The sequence below is a fragment of the Cebus imitator genome, unplaced genomic scaffold (genome assembly GCF_001604975.1).
Source record: "Cebus imitator isolate Cc_AM_T3 unplaced genomic scaffold, Cebus_imitator-1.0 Scaffold382, whole genome shotgun sequence".
NCBI classification, from domain to species: Eukaryota; Metazoa; Chordata; class Mammalia; order Primates; family Cebidae; genus Cebus; species Cebus imitator.
In genome coordinates, this window is record NW_016107697.1 from 1,892,436 (window position 1) to 1,912,380 (window position 19,945).

Below are 19,945 nucleotides of genomic sequence, written 5' to 3' on the forward strand. Positions count from 1 at the left end.
AAAAAAAAAAAAAAAAAAAAAAAAAAAAAAAAGAGAAAATAAAATCTTTCTGACTTAACAGAAATATTTGAGGGACATAGTACAAATGAAGATGTTTCAGCAACAGTGGGAATGAAACTCCTAAAATCTCTCACACAACCCAATAAACTGCGTGTTCTAGCCACCATGTCTGTAACCAAGCAGCCATTGGCATGAGAAATCCTGGACTAGGGGGATTTAAATCTCTGTAGTGGCTGCCAGAGCAGACCCTCCCCTATTTGGAAAAAAAAAAAAAAAGCATTTCTAGCAATACAAGGTTAAGCAACTCATGGCTTAATCATAACTCAATTTATTCTGCCTGTCCTAAACGTCCCCTTCTTAATTTCTTCTCCTTAGAGAGAAAACCTTAATTCTTTAGTGTTTGCACTTTGTTCTCCATCTTCCTACTTCACCCCTATCAATATCTTTACTTAACTGGCTCAGTTATTTTAAGTTGTAACTGATAGTAACCCTAATGACTTGCCTGGCTTTGTGATCACAAATTCTTCTCTACCAAGAGCCGAGACTTCTTGATCCTCAGCTCAGCCTCTGGGCACTGGAACTAGTGCTAGTTGGACAGATTTTAGGGAGCCTTCTCTCCTTAGATCTGACAGGCAGCAACGAGCTGTTATTTTGTCGGTTCTGCTCTGACCTTATACTTTTCTGTGCCCAAACCTCAATGTAAGCCTCCTTTTCCAGGATCTGGGTCTGCTAGTCCTTGCCCTTACACTGGTGTAATACTTTTGACACAGGACAATGAGACAATGAGTTACATCTTGCAACCTCGCACCTATGAAAATTCACTCCCAAGCTGTGGCCTGGTCACTTGTTGCCCTTATCTCTACTCTGTCTACTTATCCTCACTCATATTTACAAATAAGAAAGTCAGAAGCCAAGTGGTTATGTAATCTGATCAAGGTTATTTAGCTAACAGATGTCAGAGCCAAGATTCAAATCCAGATTTGATGAATCATATATCCACATTCTTTTCCCCATGTCCCCAACTCACACAAGCACTTTCATAACAAACTGCAAGAATCAGCATCACAATCCTCAAATAAAGACAACATAAAAGTAAACTAGAAGTTTATACATGCAATAATATTGCCGCAAAAACATAGATAAACAGGATCTCAAGGGATTTAATTCTTTAATTCTCCTTCATACAGCTTTTTCTGAAGACACTGAAGTCTTACTTTAGAAATACTTAGAAAGCTGTTTTGCTCACCTTTGAAAACAGGCACTTTTGTAAAGAGCTATGTTCTGGCACTATTCAATCCTTGAATTTCATCCCTTATGATTTTCTTAGATATGATCAAGTATATTTTAGAAATAATATAAAATCACCTGTGTATTTTTCCCATTCAAGATTTTCATATATTTCCAGACATCTGACTCAATTTTACAATAGAAAATTATTTTCTGAAGTTTTCATGTATTTTTTCTTGTCCACAAGAAAAAGAATCCCAAATAATTATGAGTATATTAAAAATTCTACACACTCTTAGATGTAACTGGTTTCCTCCTTAATTAAAGCATTGCTATGAGTGTTTGGTGGATGAGAGTCCCACCTGAAATGAAATACTAGGACACAGAGTGCTTTCTCCGTGAAATAAGTAAATTCAGAATAATACCTTTTATTAGGTAAAACTTCTTAATAATCATGTCAAAGGAAATAAAACTTTTTGTCTTTTAAAAATAAAATTTAGTGTCTCATTTCATTGATTTTCAATAGCTAGTCCTAATATAGTTGTCCAATCACATGCTGTAAATAAGACTAAAACTATAGATAAGCAGCAAGGTAGGCAAGAAATCACTAAATTAAAAATATGTCTGAAGTCAAATTCACCCCAAATTCTCTCTTATTAACTGTTTAGTATTCTCAATGAAAATATGCACAAGTGCAGAACTTTAAATTTCTTGTAATAAGAAAAAATAGTCAAAGTTCTCACTTTTTATTTTTAAACTTTCTAAAACACTGTTAGCTCTTCTCATTCATATTATCTAATAACTTCCAATTGTTTAGAAATATTATAAGAGAAGCTTCCCCCCACAATAACAATAACAACCAGCTTTCTAAGAAGCTAAATTGTTTCAACACTTTTGTTTAAATTACAAATGCACTCCTCAGAAATGTTTGCATTCTATGCCTTTGTTGTATACTCTAGGCAACCAAAGTTCTTAATTTTGAAACTGATATGAATATTCCTTGGTTTCATAGCACAAATAAGCAAAGATCCATTCCAAGCAGACTTTCTGCCTTTTCTCCCCCTTTCTTTCTTCTTTTTTTTTTTTAAAGGGGGGGAAAACTGTTTTATATCGACAACCATCTGTGAGCCTGTCTTTCAGGCCATCAAACTCTCCCATCCATTACGGAGCCTTCCTCACCTCCGCTGCATGACAGCACAATAAAGATGACATACTAATTCAATGACTTGTAATTTCAGCTAAACAAAGACAAGTGCTGCAGCTTCTTCTTTTGTGTTAACAGTGCCATATCGTTGAAGCCAGCTATGCAAACATAGCACTGGGAGGGTTTTATGACAGCAGTTGAATGGGGAGACTAGCTTGGTGTTGCTTTTTATGGTTTTTGGCTCCATAATTTTTGGCTCTGTGCTGCTGGCCATGGCTATTGTGTCTGGATTCTGTGTCAGCAGCAGCTAATTGTTCCAATAATGTTTATCATAGGGATCCACCAGGGAGCTGTATATGTGGAGATAAGCTACAGGGCAATGATACACACTATCTTACTGATCTCTATACACAGTGCTTTTGCCTCATGCCAAAAAGCTTTTTAGGTTTCCAGTCTTAAAAAAAAAAAAATAACAGCTTAATCATCGTGCCAACAATAGTGTCTAAGGGGATGTAATCAGGTTCCTCTGATAATCTTAGCAACACATGAAAGTCATGCGCAAAAGCAGTAATTGAAGCAGTTGGTTCATTCTACCACCTGCTGTTGAAGTCACAGGTTAATCTAAATGAGGTCCCCTTCCGATGAAGCAGTATGCAAGGCACTTTTTATATCATAAATGTGCATTACAGAAGCTTTACAAAATAATAAAGTAACAGTTCATTAAATGAACTGTATGAAGTATCTTCGGCTTGTCCAGCTTCTCCCGCTGCTGTTAGATGGCATATCCAAGTGTAAATTCTGTCTACATGTCTATACCCCAATGCACACTTCAGTTTGCATATGGTTGCAGACAATGGAAGTTCCTGAGACAGATGCCCAAATGTAACTAAACGTCAGGCAATCACGGGAATCAGCTGCAGGAAAGTGAAACATTTTTCTTTGTCTGCTTTTGATGCTATTTCCCCCAAGATTACTAAATAGAATGTTGACAATGTAAAAATAGCCTTAGAATCAACAATTAAGCAGCTTGCCATAGTCTACATTAGCCCCATGTATAAGGGATGAATTTTTCTAATTAAACTTCTGACACCTGATTTCCATTTAAAATTTTCCTTAAATGTTTTCCACAAAGCCTTCATCTGACAAAAAATTCTAAAATTATGTAGTATGATGTTCATCTAATAGGCAATGTCTTTAACAAGAGCGATTTTTAAAAATTGTGAGACTTGTCAAAATAAGACTCCAAATGAAAAGTTAAAGTATAAATGACACTTTAAGATTAAAACTTGTGCCTGATTTTAATCTATTTCATGAATATATCATTTATTGAGAACCTACTCAGTGTCAGATAGTAAACTAGGTAACAGTATTTTAAATTTCACATCCATTCTCAGATATTGCCATTATGTCTGGAAAAGCTGAGAAAGCCAAGTTTCAGAGAGGTTCATAATAATCTAAGTTCCTGGACTAAGAAGTGGCAATGTTAAGACTGAAAACTAATTCAGCCTAACATCAAAGCATGCATGTTCTCCACTAAGTTAAACTGAAATAATTTGCTTAGCCTAAAAGAAGGCAAAGAAAAATGTTTAAGTTGAGAGAGAAAGAAGACCCATTTTTAAGTTAGTTATCCACAGTAGGGCCATAAAAGAAAATAAATTTTATTTCTTTTGATTTTTTAAAATAAGTCATATTTATTATGATTGGCTTATTACTGAAATTAGTAGCCTGTGTGTGGAGGTGAAACAGGATCAGGAACAATTTTCGATAAAATAAAAATAGAACTATATAAATTTAACCTAATTCAGCAGCATACAAGATGATATTAAACAGTTAACAGTGATTGTAACACTGAATGTACATAATGTTTGTCAAATTTTTAATAAACGAAGTAATCAAATAATATTAATAAATGCAACCACAGAAGCTACTGTATTTAGGAATGCTTACTATATGCTATCTTAGTACTACATGCAACATCTTAGCAGTTCACATGTGTTTTCTCTTGCATCTTTTCACCAATCTGCTAAGTTTGTAATAATTATGTCCATTTTACAAGTGACAAAACTGAGGCTCTGAAATACTAGATCACTTGTTCACGGTCACATTAGCAGAAAAATGGGAGAATCGGGATTTGAGTCCAAGATAATCCTATGACTCAAAGCTCTTGCCTGGACATTAATAAACAAACTTGAAAAATTAAAATTATCTTTGGTTGCCAAAGATTCTTTACATGGCCTCCAAGGATTGCAGCCCTCTGTCCACAGAAGTACTCAGAAAAATTTTATTAAACATCATAGAATTAATTTGATTCAGGCATTTGGTAAATTTTCTTTACAGCTGGAATTTGGCACTAAAGATTATTAAGAGCTGGAATGCAGCACTATGAAGGCTGGAGGATATTCTTTAAATATGCTAGAGATTTTTGAAAACAAATTTTACTTATATCTGTCTTGATAATTTTACATGGAAGCTGGAATAGTAGTGTTGATGATTTTCAAAGGTATATCTAGGACAAACTTCCTGTAACAACTGGATGCAAGTCCATCTAGAAGTTATCTTGTAATAGATAACACATCAGTTGAAGTCTACAAACAACAACAACAAAATTGTCTCCAGCTTTCAATATGACATTGAAGTATGTTTTATGAAGTCACCTATCATAAGGTGCATTGGTGAACCTCAAGTATTAATCTTCTATCAGTTGAGACCTGAGGAGGATTCATTATGGCATTCTGTTTGGATAAATAAAAACAAAGAACAAAATGGAAAGGTAAAACTCCTTCCCCTAAACAGCTTCTTTCAGAGAAGTTTTTGTTTTCCTTTTCTATGATATAATGTTTTCATATATAATTTATTTCAATTTACCTGCAACTACTTTAAAACAATTAGATCATCACTTAAAGTCTACTCACCTATAACCACAGTTACTGGAATAGAATAAATTACAAAATTTGCAGAGAGGATTACCTATAACCAATTCCTACCAGTCTTTTAATATGACCCTTTTGTAAAAATCACACTTTTTTTGATCTGCTCAACTGTAATCTATTACTGGAAATACATGTTTGACGAAATGTATAAAATAATGGTCTGTCATTTTCTACACTTTCTTTTTTGTTTAAAACTAAACACATTAGCCTTTTAGAATACTACTAAAATTCAGGGCTTCTGACTTCTGGTTCCGTATGTAAAACACATAGACGTCATCCCTCCTTCTTGACAAGTGAGAAGCTAAACAAAATGAAAGATCGACAATTCTCCTTAAATCAGTCACAGAAGGGAGGTCACAGAACAAACCACTGCCCCCAAGTTGGAGTGACAGTTAGACAAATATAGAAAAATACAATTTACCTGAGTATAAACCCATGAAATAAACAAGCATGAGAACCAGTAATAGGATAAGGAGGCCAGAACTATAACTAATAAACTACTGGATGCTCAGTGTGGACAAGCCTTGAGAGTGAAAAAATCCAGGGTGACCCATTCTTAAAGGAGGTCACACATTAGCTCTACTTCCAGGAATCTTACCAGGTTCTCACAGTGACTATTAGAGAAGAATTCCCTGTGCTTCTAGCAGGAAGAGGGGAAAATAAATAATTTTAAAATATGCTAGGGGATTATGTTCTCCTTAAGCATGCCTTAACAAAGAAAGTTATCAGACATAAAAAGGGTCATTGCATAATTTTAAAGGGGTCAACAGTCATAATGATAACAACATAACATGACATAACAATCCTTAATGTCCATGTTACTAAACACAGAGCATGAAAATATATGAAGCAAAAACTGAGAGACAAATAAGGAGAGATAGATGAATAATTATATTTGAAATATTTAAGACCCTTTCATCAGAAATGGACAAATTCAGGAAGCAGAAAATCTTTATGGACATAGTTGAATTTAACAGTATCATCAAGCAACTGGGTATTATTGACATCTATAGAATGCTTCACTCAACAACAGCAGATTCTTCTCAAGCTCATTTGAAATACTGACAAATACAGACCACATTCTGGGGCATGAAACACACTCTGAAAAATTTAAAATAAAAGAAATTATACAATGTCTTCTCTCAGACCAAAATATAATTAAACTAGAAATTAATAACAAAAAGATACAAGGAAAATATTCAAAGATTTGGGGATTAAACAACATACTTCTGCATAATACATGAGTCAGAGAAGAAATCTTAAGAGAATTTTTTTAAAAATTGGAACTAAATGAAAAGGAAGATGCAAGTTATCAAAATTTGTAATATTCAGCAAAAGCAGTGCTTAGAGGGAAATTTGTAGCATTGAATAAGTATATTAGCAAAGAAAATTTCTAAAATCAATAATCTAAGCTTATAATTTAGTAACACAGAAAAAGAACAAATCAGTTCAAAATAAGCAGAAAAAATAAATAATAAAAATAGAGCAGAAATCAATAAAATTTAAAACATTACATAAGTAGAGAAAAGGAACAAAACAATAGCTGCTTTTCAAAAGGATCTAAAAAATTTATAAGTCTCTAGCAAGGCTAACTAATGAAAGAGTAGACACTACTACAGATTCCACGAACATAAAGGGATCATAAGGGAATATTATGAATAAACCTATGCCTACCAAATTTGATAACCTAGATTAAATAGACCAAATTATTGAAAGACACAAACTACCAAAACTCACATAAGAAAAAAATCAATATCGATGAATAGGCCTATATCTATTTAAAGAAACTGAATCAATTGATACCTTCTAAGACAGAAACCACCAGGCTGAGATGGATTTGATGATGAATGCTATCAAATAACTGAGGAAAAAATTTCACCAGTTCTCTACAGCTTCTTCCAGAGGATAGACTGGGGTCAGTTGGGGGGAAATAGGGGAGGGACGGTGGGGGGTGGGAAGCTGGGGACAGATAGCAAGGGGAGAAATGCCAGATGTAGGTGATGGGGAGGAAGGTAGCAAATCACACTGCCACGTGTGTTCCTATGCAACAATTTTGCATGATCTTCACATGTACCCCAAAACCTAAAATGCAATAAAATAAATAAATGGGAAAAAAAAAAGAAACAGGGGAAGTAATTTCTACCAAGGACTATGAGGCCAGCAGTACCCTAATATCAAAACCAGAGGAAGTCATTACAAGAAAGAACCTGCAGACCAGTATCTCTCATGGACATATGTGTGAAAACCCTAATATTGCCTCAGAAAATATTAGCAAATCAAATCAATTTATAAGAAGAATGATGCACTTAGAACACATGGGTTTTATCAATATGCAAAGCTGATTCTACATTAGAAAATCAGTTAATGTACTCTATCACATCAATGGGCCATAGAAGAATAATCAAGTGATCATATCAAAGGATGAAACACCCCATATAATATCTGAGAAAATGCAATACCCATGTATAACAAAAACTTTTCAACAAACTAGACATAAAGAGGAATTCCCTCAAGTTGATTTAAAAGATCTATAAGATAATACAGCTAACATTGTGTTTAACGGTGAGAGACTTTTAAGTTTCACTTCCAAGATTAGGAAGAAGGCAAGGACGCTTCCTCTCAGCAGTGCTTTTCAACATAGTACTAGAGGTCCTAGCTAAAGCAATAAAGGAAATAAAAAAACATACAGATTGGGAAGAAAGAAAGAAAACTGCCTTTGGTCACAAATGACATGATCATCTATGTAGAAAATTCAAAAGAATTGACAAAGGAAATCCTACTAAAACCAATAAGTAATTATAGCAAGAATGCTGAATATATGTTTAACATACAAAAGTTATATGCTTTCTATATACCATCAACAAGCAAGTGGAATTTGAAATTAAAAACACATTACCATTTATTTATACTTCAATATAAATAAAATTATATATATATATATATATATATATATATATATGAGGAAAGGTACACAAATAATGAAAGAAAGCAAAGAATTAAATGGAGATATATTTCATGTTCATGGATAGGAAGACTCAATATTGTCAAGATGTCAGTTCCTCCTAACTTGATCTATAGATTCAGCGTAATCCCAACTGGATTTCTAGCAAGTTATTTTCTCTATATCAACAAATTGATTCTAATGTTTACTTAGAGAGGCAAAAGACCCAAAATAGCCAAAATAATATTGCAAAGAAAAACAAAGGTAGAGGATCAACAATACCTGACTCAAGACTTATTTTAAAGCCACAGTAATCAAGACATGCGGTGAAAGAATAGACAAATAGATCAAAGTAACAGAACAGAAAACCCAGAAATAGTCTCATGTAAGTAGAGGCAACTGATTTTTGACAAAGAACCAAGACAATAAAATGGATCAAAAGTAGCCTTTTCAACAAATGGTGCTGGGACAAATGGACATTTACAAAAAAAAAAAAAAATAGATCTTGTCACAGACTTTACATCCTTCACAAAAAATACATTTAAAACGAATCATGACCCTAAATTTGAAAACCAAAACTATAAAACTCCTTGAAGATAACATAGAAAAATTATGTCAACTTGGGTATGGCTTTTTAATAAAACACCAAAGGTATAATCCTTGAAAAAAATACTTCATATATCTGGACTTAATTATAATTATCCACTTCACTCTTCAAAAAATACTGTCAAGGGAGTGGGAAGACAAGCCACAGACTGGGAGAAAATATTTGCAAAGGGTACATCTGATAAAGATCTGTTATAAAAAATACACAAGAAATTCTAACACTCAATGATAAGAAAACAAAGAATTTGACTTTATAATGGCAAAAAACCTGAACAGATTTTGCTTCAAAGAAGATATATAATGGCAAGTGAGCATAGAAAAAAGTGCTCCATATCATATGCCATTAGGGAGTTGCATATTAAAAGAATAATGAGATACCATTAGACATCCATTAGAATGACCCATATCCAAAGCACTGCCAATACCAAATGTAAGCATGGATGTAGAATAACAGGAACATTGCTGGTGGGTATGCAAAATGATACAGTACTTTGGAAAATATCTGGAAGTTTCTTAGCAAGCTAAACATTCTTTTACTATATGATCCAGCAATCATGATCCTTGGTATTTGCCCAAATGAATGGAAAAGTTACATCTACACAAAATCCTGCACATAGACGTTTATAGCAGTTTTATTTGTAAACACCAAACCTAAACAACCAAGATGTTCCTCAGTTAATGAGTGGATAAACAACTGTGGTACATCCAGATAATAGAATATTATTCAGCACTAGAAAGAAAAGAGGTACCAAGCCGTGAAAAGACATGGAGAAAATATAAATTCTTATTACTAAGTGAAACAAACCAATTTAAAGAGGCTACATACCATATTATTCCAATTACGAGGCATTTTGGAAAATGCTGAACTATTGAGACAGTAAAAAGATCAGTAATTGATAGGGATTGTGGGAGAAATTGGTGAACAGGCAGAGCACAGAGAATTTTTAGGGAATGAAACTACTCTGTATGATACTACAATGGTGGGTATGCTTTATGTCATTATGCATTTGGCAAAATCCATAGAACTCAAATGGAAATTATGGACTTTAGGTACTAATTGTACCTCAAAGTAGGATAATTGATTCTAACAAAAGTACCACTCTAGTGGAGGATGTTGTGGGTGTGTGCCGACAGGGAGCATAGGGGAACTCTCTGTGTAATTCTCACTCAATTTTTTTGTAAACCTAAAACTAAAATATTGTCTATTAATTATTTTTAAAAGTCAAGGGGTTTTAAAAATATTAATAAGAAATATTAATATTTTAAGAGAAATAAGAAATCTAAGCGAAAAAGAAATCTCTCACTTACCTATCAAGCAAGCTAGGTAAAATGTAAATTCAACTACATCATCCTGCTGAAAATCTCTCAATGACTCCCCAGTGTTTGCCTGAATAAGCATGGTACATGTACCTTCATTATGATCTGAGATGATTTGAAGTGCAAAATGGATAAACATTTTCTACATTTTTAATTGTAATGCACTTATCGTAAAGTGTATTACAAATATAAAATTAGAATAATGAAAACGTAGAAGTTGAATAACCAGTTGCTAATTCCCTTAATCAGACTTTTTATCTTCATGCAATGGTATCCTGCACATTGCTGAATAATATTTTAACAGCTCAATTTCCTTATAAAACATTCATTTTCATCTATTAATATCTATGATAAAATTAGAAGTATTTTGTGCTACTAAAGGGAAAATTTTAACCACCTGAATGTTAAGGCAGTTAACATTTTTAAATGATCTAGGTTATAGACTAAGTTTTACATAACAACATAAAATATTTTATAGTGCCCAAAATATTTTAAATGATTTAAAATAATCATAAAACAAGCATAGCAGCACATAAAACATATCAGACTGAAAAAAAATACAACTTTCTTATATTTGGTAAAATCAAATTAAAACTTACTTTTTAGTCAGTCTTTAACAACTCAAATGTTTAAAGAAATTATATTCAAGGTAATTATATATATAAATGAAATATATTAATTTTATAAATAAAATATGTAAATTTATATAGTTAGTATTTATATAAATCTTATTTATATGTATATAAACATATATATAATTGTATATATATGTTTTTTGTAATTTTATTATTTTTTAAATTTATTGGCCTTTGCTACTGGTATAATTACAATACTACATATTACTATGCGATTGTAGTATAATGTTTTCCTTTCATGGAAAGATAGCAGGTACTAAAAGAAAGGGTAAAATTTCCAGTCCTTGCAAATTTGGAAGGACTGGTAATTTTAGGGTTTGGAAAGATCTGGAAATCAGAGAAATATTTCTCTTCTTTTGTTACATGTTAGTATTGTTAAATAAGAGGAGGCTCCATCCATTCAGGAGTACAAAATCATTCCTAACCAAGGTGAGCAAAGTACTGACTGGTCTTAGATTATAAGTGGTTATGAAATAATTTTTACTTCATAAGAACACTATTTTACTTTTATTTTACTTTTTCTTCAGCTTGTATTTTGGAGCCTATGCCTCTGTCCTTTCATATATGCGCTAGACTGAACAAACAGAAATGACATCAGTGTCCCCTTCTTATACTTGGCACAGAGCCACATGATCACATATACTGCTACATAGTAGATAGGTGAATAAAAATGCACAGAAACACACTTTCAGTTTAAAATCTTTTAAAAATCTATTTTAAATGTCAATTTTATACATATCTTGTTTCTCTTATTAAGATGCAACAATGGTAAGACTGCTTTATATATACTATTATGATGTCATCTCTTACATGTTTACATATTACTTATGGAGTATATAAATCCTTCAAGAGGAATCACAGTCATGACCCACAATATTTCACTGATGTTTTAACATTATGCATATAAAAGCTATGCTGAATATACTAATCTTTGATTTTCCATTACCTTAAATGTATGTAGTACACTACTTTTCTTTGACTCAGTCCTAAACTTACATAAAATCTATTTCCATTTTGATAGTTCTTCAACTGTGCCTCTTTTTCAGGGGAGTAATTTCAAAATAATATTTTCTGCATGTTAGATTTGAGCATTAGTCTCAATTCTGTACCCTTCCCTTCATTTACTCTCTTCTGTGAGTTTGCAGTTCCTCCCACTAGAGGTGGAATGCACTTCTTCACCTTGACTTTTGACTTGGCCATGTGACCTGTGTTAGCCAAAGAAATGCTGCAGAAATGAGAATTTGCCAGGTCTGACTCTTAACCGAGGATACATTGTGTGTTTCTGCTTGTTTAGCCCTCTGCCATCACTATGATAGCTGCTGCCCACAGCCTGAAAACCAGAATAAATTCAACTAGATCCAGAATTAGTCTAACCCACATCAAAGAACCAAGTCCAGTCAGATCAGAGTCACCCAACTAAGCCTAGCCTAAATTAGCCAACCTCAGCTATCCTGCAGATGTATGAACAAAAATAGCTGATTGTTATTTTAAGCCACTAAATTTTGAGGTAGCATGTTACATTTCAGCATTATGGGAGATATATCTCCTGACATATGCACTCAACAAACCTGCAATAATCTTGCAAGCTTCTACCTAGTAAGACTTGTAAGGCTAAAGATTGAAGAAGCAAGTACAGTTGTGGAGACATGGCATTTCTTGAGCTGCCAAAGCTTCTGACCCCATAAGTGCTCATGTGCAGGCAGCAAAAACATGTGAACTTCCACAGAAACAATTTTTGGATTTGCTTCAGTATTATTAGCTCAGAGGCATTCAAGCCTGGTACCCTTGGCCTTCTCAGTAATTCAACTATAAGCTAATTAATACCCCAAAATAAATAGTTTTCTGTTACTTAACTAGAGTAGATTCTGTTGCCTGGAGCTAAACCTTGAATAGAGACAATAATTAAGTTAACCTAACTTTTACTTAAATTTTGATTTGAGAATTTTGTACTTTTTAATTTATATTATATTTAAGTAGTGAGATACCAATCAGATAACTGGAATTCAAGGTCCAAGTCTATGTTTAGTCAATTATTCAGTCTTGGGTAGGTCATATAATCTCCCCAATCCCCACTTTCCTCATTGGTCAAATGTGGAAAATCATTAACAACTGCTTCCAAAAAGCATTTTTATGAATAACATATTATATTATTAAAAGTTACTTTAAATGCTTTTAAATAAAATCCATATATATATATTTATGTATGGACATATTCAAAGGTATGTTTATGTTTACTGTCACTATCAGCTCTAATGCACTAAAAAAAAAAAGAAAAGAAAGAAAAAAGAACTGATAAGTCTTCAATTGTGCCTTTCTTGAAGCTTGTTTCCAATTAGGTTTATTTCTATTTCAAACTTGTTCCCAATTAGGAGAATTTTTTTTTTTCACAGGTTATGATCTCAGCTACTATGTGGTCTAGATTTGTTTTCCGGTTTTAGACCAAAAGAAAGCGTAGTATTGAAACGTGTTATGATGCCTAATTAATTCACTAATCTATAATGCTTACTTGCCAATAGAAAAAAAATGAAAGAGATGTGTGTTTGATGTAGAATGTAGAATGAAAAAATAGTTATAAATAACCAAGCAACTGTGAGTCATTTTAAGTTATGAAAAGTAAAACCTTAGAGATGACTTTCAGATTTTGGTTTCCTTATTAATATTCATTTTTCTCCACTAGTATATGTCTGCAAATGGCTGGAATTAATAATTAATCAAAATGTGATATCTTGTGAATACACATAGGAAAATAATTTCAAAGACTTTAAAACATAAACTGCTCATATGTAATAAAAATAATATTTTTAATATTTTATCTCATTTTTATAACTTTATAGGGAAAGTAAGGCATCTAAATGGCAATAATTTTCAGTTTTATTTCACTGGAACCCATCTGAACATAAAGACTAGAAACAAAATGTAATGCTCTTACCCGGTAGAACTATTGCTGAGCTTGAGAGTGATGTCATCCCCCGGTAATTGTTATCCCACCGTTTAGTACCTAGTGATTATTACTTCAACCAAAATCTGGTGAGCTTTATTACATGCCTAGCACATAAATGCCAGCGAAAAAGTGGAATAAGTAGGTAAGTTTCAAGCTTCAAGGTAGCTTACATTCCAGTGAAAAAACAGACAGGAAGCATGTACACAAGTAAATAATGTAAGTTCAGATAAAAATATTTTGAAAAAAATAAAATCAGCTATCACTGTAGAGAATATAATACTAGTAAGCAATAAAGTCATTTTTGAGAGAGTGATATTTGAGATAAGACCATGATGGCAGATTTATAGCACATTCAAATGCATTCTACTATGGAAATAACTCTGTGGAGGGATACCATAAGAACTGATTAAAACCAGTCTCACTCAAAAGAAATTTGCCCACGATTTGGACAGGGTCATAGGTGGAGATGGCCAGAATTAAATAAGAACATTTCAAAAGTAGGTACAAATATCTAAAATTCTGATATATGAACAACTATGCTTTGGTCCTGAAGTAAGCGAGACCTGAATCTAAATTTCTTTCTGATGACATCAAAGTGGCCTTGGGCAAGTCACTTCGTCTCTCTCACAGGGTCTACTTCACAGACTTGGATTCAATGCTATGAGACAGTCATAGCCTTGTTACAAGGTGAAAAACACTTTATTATAAAAATATAATTGATGAGTTTACACATGCTTGCTCCACTGAAAATAATTAGAGGAATACAAAATAGAAAAATGATATGACTAACTTTTTGACAAAAGGCAAGTGATGAACAGGTTTTAGATATTATATGGGAGTCAATGGGAACTTCAGATCAGTAGCGGCAGCAAACTCCTGTTTCTATACAGACATCCCTCTGTTGCAGCTTTGGATGTACATGCTATAGGGTCATACTCTTAGGTTTAATGGCTCTTGTTCACTGTACCATTAAGAACATAGCAGATTCTCACAAATGCAAGCAACTCCCTGACAATTTCACTCATATTTTGATAAAACCTTTGTGCTTTAATTTTAACTAAAAGCAAACAAACCCACCACCACCAACAACAAAAATTCTTCATTATTTGAAAGATCTAATCTCAGAATTTCTTTCCAGTTAGACTACATATGTTTGGATTAAGAAAAAGCAGTGTGCCTTGCTTTTGCAATACCATGTAACACCGTAAATTCTAGCTACTTTATATTCTGCCTCATGTATCTTTAACATAGCCTATAGCTAAGCTTCAGTTGTAAGATCACTGTAGCTAATGAAAATATATGACTTGGAAAAAGTTTTAGTAACCATATTCATCTGCAGTTCTGGGATATACAGAAAAGAGCATTGTTTTTTACTTTAAACAATTAAGAAAATCTGATTTGCAAGTTGCTTATGAAAAAGGAGATGCTATTTTAAAGGTTTTCATTAAACATAATATGTAATACCATTGGCCATACCTTCAAAACATCCTTGTCAATATCTTCCTAAACTACTACATTCTTACCTTTCCACTAGACTGAAATGAAAGTTTGCAAAATACCAACTAACAGTAAGGAATTATTTCAATCTCCTTACATAATTACTGAGTAGCAATTATAAATAAAGCAGGACTCTGGGGGATAGAAAGATAAATAAGTACTCGAAAGGAGCTGACAATCTAACTAAGAAAGCAGAAAAATGATGCAGAAAGAGCAAGCCTGTTTGTGATCTTAGAAAATCAGTTAGAAAAACTACGCTGTACTAATTTATTTACCTGTTTCATTCCCTCTAGCGGAGAGAATGAATCACCAGAGACTCAGGTCCTTCAGCTTTAAAGTACCTCAGAACTTGTACAGTGACTCTAGACAATAGCTTAAATCCAAGGTGAAAAGACTTGTTACGGTCTCTATCTTCTCCATCTCTCTGGTAGACTTCCAACAGGTGAGTCATTAAAATGGTCATGCATTCTCTATTGCTTAAAACCAGTGGAGTAGCTGCAGGACTACTTCACAGATCCTGGACCCCCCGCTCCCCAACACACACACACACCCTGGCCTTCTCCACAAGCTACGTAACTGCAGAGGCCATGGCAAACACCTTTAACTCAATTTCTCATTTCACACTTACTTTCAACCTGAAGTAGGTAACAACTGGGTGGCTTCTTTGAAAAGAAGGAGCATGAGGTGTGGATCAGAAGTTGTATCAATGACATGACTGCAGCTGAAAAAAAAAACAAAAAAGGAAGTGATTGCTTACTGATACTTTTAAAATTTTTATTTCAATTTTATTTAAAAAATAATTATTTCAATTTTAAAGTTTTTATTTCAATTTTTATTCAATTAACAAAAAAGCAGCCATTTTAAATGGACAACATGAGTTTTGACAAATGTATATACCTAGTCAACTATTATAACACCAAAGTATAGAATATTTCCATATTTGATTACTTATTTTATACTTAGGATAAACACTACCAGTTAGACTGTAGAGTGAAAGGTGTATACATTTTTAAAGTTCTCTATATATGTTGCCAAACTGCCTTCCAGAAAGTTGTTACAATTAGCCCTGTTCTCAATTGTGTATGAGAATGCTAAATTTAGATAAGAAGTCATTGCTTTATTGGCATTTGTCTTGTCCTTTCCAATAAAAACTGAATTTTGATAAAAAATGAATGAAAAGAGCTTTTAAAATTATTTCTTTACATGGACAATTAACACCTGTGAATCATTAGAAAAGTGGAACCCTTAGGAGCAAATTGAAAGCATGTTTGGAATGTAAACCACTGATATGTTTTTAAAAACCTGGTTATTTAATACAAAAGTTTTAACTTATTCTTTCAAAAACAGAAAAACTCTCATTGAGATAGCATTTAGGTATTAGAACCTTTCTCTTATAGTAATGCTATTCAAAAGGCAGTCCATGAACCAGTAATATTAACATCACCTGGAAACTTGTTAGAAATGCAAATTCTTGACCCCATTCCTGGCCTCTTGAATCAGAAATGTTGGGCTTTGGCCCCCTCAATCTGTGTTTTAACAAATGCTCAGTTGATTCCAATGCAAATTCAAGTTTGAAAAGGACCATTTTGTAGAGTATTCCATATATACAAAAAAATTAAAACTCCTTCCAACACTTAGTAGTAAACCCAGCACTCAACAATCACCAAATATTTTTTAGTCTTTCCTTTAAGAACTGAGATCCAGGTCTCTTATCTATCTAATGTAGTTGAGATCATCTCTTATAATTCTTTTTATATTTAAAAAGATATGACTGCTATGAGTAAAATTCTGAATTTGGGGCTATGGCATATATAAGGAAGTAATAAATCATGATCCCTGACTTCAAATAACTTATAATTTGGTTGAGTAGGAATAACAACTAACTACACAGTCTCAGTTGGTAAGTGTGAAACTTGAGTGACACAGATAATAGGCCATATAGGTATCAGAGAAGACAGAGATCACTGAGGGTTTTGGAGAACAGGTTGGGCTTCTTTGAAAAGAAGCAACACGAGGTGTGGGTCAGAACTTGTATAGGTTTTACATAAGTTGAAGCAGGGAGTGACTTCTGCTGAGAAGACAGCCAAATTGAATGAACTAAGTTTTAGGGAGTGTGTAGCTGTAGCTGTTTGGCTGTGCTAGAAACTTCAAGGAGGTGTATACTTTGAGTGGTGAAGGAAGGCTGAGGCAGAAGGCTATTGGAAAGTCACATGAATTTCCTGGGCCTTTGTGAAATATGCAGTTCTTAAAAATGGTTCTGAGCTCAGTAGAAAATAAGAACCCTATGGTAGAATGGTTTGGCTACACAAATCAAATTACAAGCTCCATATTAAAATAAAACCAAGTCACTTCAGCAATCTATCGAGTAAAGGTAGACTTGAACTATAAGAATGTTCTTGAAACTCTGAAATTTAGTCTCAAAATAACAAAACTTTAAAAATTGCATGTTCGTTACAAAGACAGTTCTAGTCAATGCTGTGACATGTTATTTTACAAAAGCTGTATTGTGACCTTATTTTGTGCAACTAACATCCAAGTATTTAATAATAAGGTAGTTTAATAAAACTCAAAAACCCTTTTGACTGTGCTTGTGGGACATTAGGCGAGGTGAATAAAAAATGAGATTCAATAATTCACAAAAACCAAATTTGGCATAATTATCTTATACATTATTAGAATTCTGTTCTTTTTAAAACAGAAATTACAATGAAATTAAAACTATATGTAGGAAGATCCTGGAGAGTCTAATAAAATACCTAAGAAATATGCCTGCTTTACTAGTAAGAGAAGATGATATTTGCATACATAGGAACCTGATAAAGATTTTCAACATCAAGTCAGATCAATCTCAGTGGTCTACTGTAAGTAGCTGTAAGTTGACAGTGTTTGGAAACAAATAACTTGCTAGAATAGAAAGTGCTGAATTCGGTGCTATCTTCTACAAACTCTACCTCTCATGTGTATGATATCTGCATCTAAAGGCAAAGGACAATACAGAGGTGGATACAGCTTAAAAATAAGTGTTTTCACATTTAAGTATACTGAGTTTATTAAACCGGTATATAAGATTTATGATGAAGTATAAACAGTGCCAGGAATTGTAAGCATTTATAGTGCATTCTACACTTTGTAATGATTGTTTGGGGGCTGCTGGTACAATTTAATATTTAGATAGTTCCCTTAAACTAAGAGGCTCAAAACATCTACGTAACTTTAATCTGTAATAGTAATTTCTGGAGGAAAGAAAAAAGACCTGCAACATTACAATCACTACTTTGTACATTAGGGATTATTTAAAACAAAGCATGTGGCTTTGTCTATGCACAGTCCAAGTGTGACCACAAAGTGTTCAACTGCAGGCTTCACAGTCTTGACTGATGCTTTATTGAAGTGGTCATTGTGAAAACACAATGTTGCTTTTAGATGATCATTTGTGGGCCTCCCTCAATCAAAACCACTTTGCTTTTAATAGAGCTTTGAACTAACAGAGTTTCCAAAGGTTTCTTTGAAAACCTTCCTATTACTTATCTCTATAAATAATAACAGTATTTATAACAGCTCTCTCTGAGCTATTACCTCATTTTCCTGTCTAATAATGTGACATCTGACATTTATTCGAAAAGGAAAGTAACCAAGAACTAATCTGCTGTAAAGCAAAAGCACTTGAACAACTTTGCAAATATGTGGTATTATGTAATAATTTCTTAATACCTTCTCTCCATGTAGTACCTATTTTCACACAGGGTAAACAAAATTTAGGTCTAAAATATTTCTGTTATCTTTATTATAACTTCTACTGAAAGTAATTTCCATTTTACTGTTATCTTGGAGTTACACATTAAGACTTCAGTTAGAAAATAGTAGTTAAGATTATAGCTTTTACAAATGAAACTTTAAAAATTAGAACTAAGTTGCTATATTCAAATATAGAATAACTACAAAAACATTTATAGCTACTATATACCACAATGTAATTGACACTGCTTGGTCAATAAGCACATATAATCACATAGTACATGGGATCAAAATATGAAAAACTTCATAGATAACTTCTTCTACAGATATGCGTTTTTTCCATTGTATTACTGTGAAAATTTAAGCTTGACTATATTAACTACAATAAGTTCCAAATTTCAATTTATTTTTAATCACATCTATTAGTACAAAAGGTTATATTCAAATAGCAGTTCTATTTGCACCTAACAACTTGTGCATATTTATAACCGATTACACATATAATTGCAATGGTGACTTTGCAAGTAGTATTACAACTTCTATTAGTCACTGACATATGATTTCACCTGTAACCCTAATAAATCTTGAGCCTATGTGGTCCAGTCAATTTGTGCAGTCATATTCAGCAAACCACAGTATAACTGCCAAACAGGAATTGAAAGGAAGCTCAAACTTTAATGATTTTTTCAATTAATTTTGAAGGAGATCTAATCCACAATTCATATCCATCAATAAATCTAAAGTAAACCCAAAAGCTTACTCTCACCATTTGCAGATACTTGGGAGGATCTTTCTCCAGCCATATCCTATGCTGCATTATCTACCATGTTTGGGGCCCCCATTAAATAGATTGATTTAGCCCCTTCCTCTAATTTATTACCCTTTTTCTCAGAGTTCTACCTATGACTCTCTACACACTTTTCTAATTTTGTATAATGCAAGATCTGAGAACTGGGCCAACAAAAACTCTCC

The 19,945-nt window shown here is 33.0% G+C and overlaps 1 long non-coding RNA gene across 2 annotated transcripts in view; it reads right to left on the reverse strand.

The window, feature by feature from the left end:
* LOC108288703 overlaps window positions 1-19,945 on the reverse strand; it is a 220,562-nt gene that overhangs the window by 19,923 nt on the left and 180,694 nt on the right. For both annotated transcript variants that reach the window (XR_005196750.1, XR_001818803.2), the window contains exon 3: window positions 15,867-15,959. This is a non-coding gene — a long non-coding RNA (uncharacterized LOC108288703). The remainder of the gene's footprint in view (window positions 1-15,866; window positions 15,960-19,945) is intronic.